The sequence below is a fragment of the Falco biarmicus genome, chromosome W (assembly GCF_023638135.1).
Source record: "Falco biarmicus isolate bFalBia1 chromosome W, bFalBia1.pri, whole genome shotgun sequence".
Taxonomy (NCBI): Eukaryota; Metazoa; Chordata; class Aves; order Falconiformes; family Falconidae; genus Falco; species Falco biarmicus.
The window spans coordinates 17,310,231-17,317,123 of NC_079310.1; the positions used below are offsets into that span (position 1 = coordinate 17,310,231).

Sequence of the window (6,893 nt, forward strand, 5' to 3'; positions counted from 1 at the left end):
AGTACCGAGGGGACAGAATATTAAAGCCTTCAATGAAGACCAAAAGAAAGAGGAGTCCCCAACGGAATGGCTGGAAAGGTTAAGGAAAAGCCTCCAAACGTATTCTGGCCTGGATCCAGATTCACCCGTGTGTGTGTGTGGGCGCTATTGAAAACTCAGTTTGTGGCAAAATCATGGGAGGATATACAGAAAAAGATAGAGAAACTGGATAACTGGCAAGACAGGGGATTGGAGGAATTGTTGTGAGAGGCTCAAAAAAACTTTTTGAGGTGTGATGAAGAAAGACAGAAAGCTAAAGCAAAAATTTTTGTGGCTGCTATCAGAGAAAGCCAGAAAGGAGGGGAAAAAGGAAAAGATAAGGGAGGTAGCTTAGACAACAGACTGAAAAAGAAGGATGGGAACTTACCAGCTTGTTATTATTGTGGGATGAGAGGACACTTGCAGAGAAACTGTCGGAAGAGACAGAAAGATGAGAAAATGTTTAAGGAAGATTAGAAGTGTCAGGGGCTATACCTTCAGGGGACACAAACATCTACAGAGACCTTGATAAAGTTATTAATAGGCCCCCACAAGGAAGAAGTTTTGTTTCTGGTAGATACGGGGGTCAAAAGATCGACCATCCGGAATATACCAGATGGACTCAAAAGGTGGAATAAGCAAATGTCCATGGTAGGGGCAAAAGGGGAATCCTTCCCTGTGTCAATACTGGAAAATGTTGAGGTAGAATCTGAGACCTATGTGGGTCTTAATGATCTTTTACTTGTTCCAGAAGTGTAGAGGGATTTTTAAAAGACCGAGGACATATTTTACCATTGTCCGGGTTGGACAACCCAGGCCTATTAGTTGAAACTGCAGAGCAGCTTTAAATTGTCCTTGAGCCAAGCAGTGTGAGAAAGAAAACAAGCTATGCACAAGCAAGAAGCCAGGTGCAGAGCAAGTCCTGGGAACCACGGAATCAACACACTCTCATCGGCACACTCTGATCAGGCACCTGCAGCATGCTCACCGATCAGCGACAGGGACGCCCACGTGGCCAGAAACTTTTATCCAATCACCTGTGTGTAAAGTCGTGTGAGCGGTCGGTTTAAGTTATAAATATGACCTGTTTGTTTAATAAAGTGAGCACGGCATGTAGCCATATTGGTGTGATTGTCGTGACTTGGCCGACTCTCCACGGGGGACCGTCTTCGGCTGGCGCCCGAACAGGGACCCATTTATTCGCTTAAATGCGGTTCGCTTAAATGCTGTTCACTTAAATGCTGTTCGCTTAAACGCGGCAGTCTCCATGCATCGGACCCGAAGGGAAGTTGTCCGATTAGGGAGCTGGAGGTCGGAGGCGGGCGGAACCTGGAAGGCAAAAAGCGGAGTCCAGAGTTTGGTGTAGAGCTGCAGATGGCACCCCCGCCAGAGGTAAGACCGCGAGTAAATCGCGGCAGGGCTCTCCGCTGATTTCCTCTCTGAGAGAGGGGGGGCCACTAAAGAAGATCACGATGAGTGTGGTGGGGCTCTCCGCTGATACCCTTTCTGTGATAGGGGGGAGCGCTCAGGAAGTCCGCGATGGAATTAGACACGGCAATTAAACTTTTAACTAGTATCCTCTTTAAGAGAGGGGAGAGCATTAAAGGAACAGAAGTGGAGGCTTTCGTTCACTGGGCACGAAAAAAGGATAAGATTCCCGAGCCCGCGTTATTGTTTAGTAGTACGGAATGGAGAGAAGTGGGAAATTGCCTCTGGGATACTATGATCAAGGGAGGTAAAGAAGGAAAAGAATCTAAAGCGTTAGGAGCTACATGGCAGTCAATAGTTAACACTCTGGAAACTATGAAGGCGGAAAAGAAAGTAGCGGCAGCAGCTATAGAAGCATTGGGAGGAGATGTGGGAGAAAAGCCAATAGAGCAGAAGGGTGATTCACCTAAGCCTTCTCTCTTGGCTACACTTTTCAGAGTTGGGCATACTCGTCCTATGAAGGGTATGTCAGCCCCTGCGTGTTCAACAGTGCAGGAGCTTGTAGATAAAACAGCGGACAAACCGGAAGTTACTCCTCGGGAGCCTGCTGTAACTGAGCAGAAACCGGAAGAGGCGATTGAGCCTCCCGAGGAAGGCGGGGCAGCGAGTCCTGCTGCACCAATTGGAGCTGTGGGTGGAGCAAGACCAAAACGGAGGGTGGCTACAGCTCGTAGGTCACATCAGGGTGGGCAAAAGCGCCATCCGACGTCGATGTCGTATCCTCCTCTTCCTGAAACATCATCTGACGAATTTGAGGAGGAAGGCAGGGAGAAGCATTGTGATAACAATACAGAGAAATCCTTACAGGAGGTAATAGCTAAATTAACAAAACTGGAAAAGCGAGTTGAAATGAACCTGCCTACTACTTCAATCCCTGTAGTTCCTCCAGTTAGCCCAACTACCCCACCGATGCTGAACTCGAGAAAAGATCCAATTCTACAGCGTTGGTCTGGTGTTATTCGTGATGCTATTTTGGAGGGTGATTGGCAGGTGACCAGCTCGTTAGCTTGTCCAGTACTGATTAATAATCTTGATGCACATAACTGGGAAATGATTTATGGAAGGCTAATGATCAGTTTTTAGCGATGGGAGTGTTGCAACATGCTCTTCCACCTTTTATGATGATCCCTCAGATTTGGGAAATTGTTGTGATAGACTTGAAAGACTGTTCTGTCTTTTTCATGATTCCCTTACACCCTGATGACACACAAAGAGACTCACTAATGATGATTTGCAACTGTTCCGATCCCGGTTGCATGGCACCGAAGCCAACAGTCCTCAAACTTGTTCACCAGAACAGCGGACTGCCCTAGAAGTTGTGTCCCGCAAGATTCAGACTGGCTGGTGTGGTTGCCGAATGGCGAGTCATCTGTTATCTGTTTTGATTTGTAATACTGCCACTTCATCTTTTGCCTTTATTTTGCAATGGCAAAAGAAAAAGGGGGAAAATACGGCGATCGTTTTAGAGTGGTTGTTTTTGCCATTGCAACCCAGACATTGTATTTTAAGTCTCCCTGAAGCAGTAGCGGCCTTGGTGAGAAAAGGAAGAGACGGGATTGTTGAAATTGATGGGACTGAACTGGCAGATATCAGTATTCCAGTCCGTGGTGATGATCATGAGTGGCTCCTGAGACATTCAACAGCCATACAGGAAGCCTTGATGGGCTATACAGGTGTTGTACACAACAACCGGCCAAAAGGACCTCTCTGGAAGATGTTAGAGCATTACCAGTGGATTGCTAGACCATTATGCTCAAAAAGACCAGTTGAAGGGCCAACGGTGTTCACAGATGCAGGAAGGAAGATGAAGAAGGCTGCGTGTGTTTTGCAATCTGATAATCAGTGGCAGAAACCGGTGAACCAGGGGACAACCTTCAAACCTTAGAACTGAAAGCAGTGTGTTGGGCATTGGGAAGCTGGAACAATACACCTGTAAACATAGTATCAGATTCATTGTACGTAGTTGGTGTAGTACAGCGCATTGAAGATGCCTTGTTGAGAGAGACAAAGAACCAACATCTTGGTGAAATGTTTATACAACTGTGTAGTACTCTTCGACAGAGAAAACGTGAATTTTGTATTATGCATATTAGAAGTCATCAGTGGACCATTGGGTTGGGCGAAGGTAATGCTAGAGCTGATGAAGCAGTCAGCTGTCTGGCAATAACTCCTCCAACAAATAAGTTTGAAGAAGCTCTTTAACAGCCACGAGATGTTTCATCAGAATGCAAAGTCTTTACATTGACAGTATCGAATACCCATAGCAGATGCAAAGGGTATTGTCCGCTCCTGTCCTCAATGTAGTCATCATGGGCCTGGTTTAGGGGTGGGCACTAACCCAAAAGGTCTGAAGGCACTTCAGGTTTGGCAAATGGATGTAACACATGTACCTGACTTTGGGAAGCTTAAGTATGTGCATGTCACAATTGACACCTATTCTCATTTTATATGGGCCACTGCACAAACCGGTGAAAAGGCGTTACATGTGGAGAGACACTTAATGTCTTGTTTGGCTGTCATGGGAGTACCTGCAGAAATAAAGACAGACAATGGTCCAGCGTATAGTAGTCAACAAGTCCCTAGGTTTATGACAATTTGGGGAATTAAACACATTAAAGGGATTCCTCACTCCCCAACGGGGCAAGCAGTTGTTGAAAGGGCAAACCGTACCCTGAAGGATTATCTTCAGAGACAGAAAGTATCGCAGGACATAGATGTAACTAAATGGTTGACTAAGGTGTTGTTTACCTTAAACTATCTCTCCCTTACGGAGGACAGAGAGGGACCACCTGTTGTTATACATCACCAAACAGCGCGAGGGAACCAAACAACTACAGTTCCTGGTTTGAATGTTTTGTATAAAAATATGGCTTCAGGCGTATGGAAAGGACCTAGTCCGGTGTTATTTATCGGTAGAGGTTATTTTTGTATCTCCACAGATAAAGGACCTATATGGGTCCCTAGCAAGTTTGTGCGACCTGTATGTCAAGATCAGAAGACAGAAGAGAAGACTCAGAGCGAGCAGACAGAATAAACTGTCTATGTTGCAAGGGATGTAACTCGCGGATATTATGCCGATGTATGCTATGTGGGGTAAAATGGTTCTGTAAGCCAAAGTTTAAATGTAAATGGTGTAAAAGGTGTATGTGTTTGATTAGTAACTGGGCATGAAGCAAGAGAAAGCATACGACTAGTGTATAACCATGCTGACTGGATACAGTATACATCATCAGAATCTGTGAAAGCACAGATTTGTGGGGTGGAATGTAGCCAAAAAAAAAAAAAAAAAAAAGTGGGAATTGCAAGAGTAAACATGTTTGAGTCGTGGACTTGGTTTGCGATCTTGAATTTTTTACCCATAGGCCAAAGTATTTTTGACATCTTGCCTAGGACAAACATATGGGTGACATGGGCAAATATCATGGGAATAACAGACTTTTGTTTAAGTCTGCAACAGGCAGACAACCCCTTTAGAACTTGTTTAATTGGTATTCCCCTGCAAGAGAATGAAACAAATTTTGATGGTTTTTTGGAATGTTAAAGCAGTGGATCTGACTTCCAATCAGAATGGTACATGTATGAGTCCAAATGGGCAATATGTTTGGCCTTCTATGCGTAATGCAGCGTGGCAGAAGACGGTTATTGAGAATTTAAATCAGCCACATCATTTACCTTTACAGGAGTTAGACCTATTGGCTAGCGTTGTACCTGTTGAATATGTTAATGTAACTGCAACTGGTATGGCAGACTGTACCCACATGTCATCACCACTTCAGCCCGTGAATGGCACTGGCGTAATTTGGGTTGGTGACCCGTGGCAGTTATGGCTAACACGTCAAGGTGAACGGGGGTTTTATACAGGGTTTCAAAATCTAACCGGTTCACCTATTCGGGGTGAACTGAAAACTGGGGGTTTCCATGTAGATGTACCAGGGGGTTATCAGTTGCCACCGGGAGTCTTTTTGATATGTGGGGACAGAGCGTGGCCAGGGATTCCTTTGTATCCTGTCGGTGGACCATGTTATTTAGGGTGTTTGACTTTCTTTGCTCCACATATGAAAGACACATTGAAAATGGCTCAAAAATCTCATAGATCACGGAGGGCACTGCGCACTTTTGATGAAACATGTAATGACCGTGTCGATCTACATTCAGTAACAGCAAATGTCCTAGCCTCCATATTTATGCCGGGGGCAATGGCATAATTAAATGCTAAGAATATACGAAGGTTAGCGTGCTGGGGAGAGAAACAATTTAATCTTACATCACAGATTTTAAGTTCGTTATTGCTCGATGTAGATAGTGTTAGGCATGCTATGTTACAAAATAGAGCTGCAGTAGATTTTTTGCTATTAGCACATGGACATGGTTGTGAGGATTTTGAAGGGATGTGTTGTGTGAACCTTTCCGATCATTCCATATCGATGCACAAGAAGTTGTCACAACTGCAGGGAAACATGAAGCATATTCTTGCTGATGATAATCCCTTTGATGAATGGTTGAGAGGATTTGGGATAACAAGTTGGTTAAAGATGTTATTGATGGAAGGAATACGCTTTGTTATAATAATTTTTTAAATGTTTTTATCTGTTTATTTTCTTGTGTGAAGAAAGGTTTAACATCTATTGTGAAACAGACATGGGTTGTCCAAAAAGAAAAAGGGGGATATGTAGAGGGATTTTTAAAGGACCAAGGACATATTTTACCATTGTCTGGGTTGGACAGCCCAGGCCTGTTAGTTGAAGTTGCAGAGCAACTTTAAATTGTCCTTGGAACAAGCAGTGGGAGAAAGAAAACAAGCTATGCACAAACAAGAAGCCAGGTGCAGAGCAAGTCCTGGGAACCGTGAAATCAACACACTCTCATCGGCACACTCTGATCAGGCGCCTGCAGCATGCCCACTAATCAGTGACACGGACCCCCACGTGGCCCAGAGAATTTTATCCAATCACCTGTGTGTAAAGTCAGGTGAGCAGTTGGTTTAAGTTATAAATATGACCTGTTTGTTTAATAAAGTGAGCACAGCATGTAGCCATATTGGTGTGATTATCGTGACTTGGCCGACTCTCCACAGGGGACCCTCTTTGCAATAGCAGAATATAACCTATTGAGGAGGGATTTGATTATCAAAATGGGCTTAAAGCTTAGAGGGGAAAATGGAAAAGTCCGGTTATATACATTAACAAAACAAGATGAGGGAAATATAGATCCCCGGGTATGGTATAAGGAAGGGGAATTGGGCAAGTTGTAAACGGAACCCCTAATGGTAGAAATAACAGATCCCCAGAAACCTATAAGAGTAAAACAGTACCCCATTCCATTAGAAGGAAGGAAGGGATTAAAACCAGGCATAGATCGGCTATTACTAGGAGGGACTTTAGAGCCAT

The 6,893-nt window shown here is 44.3% G+C and overlaps 1 long non-coding RNA gene across 1 annotated transcript; it reads left to right on the forward strand.

Moving 5' to 3' along the window:
• The first annotated feature begins 888 nt into the window (after nt 1–888).
• On the forward strand, nt 889–6,143 carry LOC130142009 (uncharacterized). The gene is made up of 2 exons (XR_008819257.1): nt 889–1,410; nt 4,446–6,143. It is a non-coding gene; the product is annotated as an uncharacterized LOC130142009 (long non-coding RNA).
• The last annotated feature ends 750 nt before the right edge of the window (nt 6,144–6,893 follow it).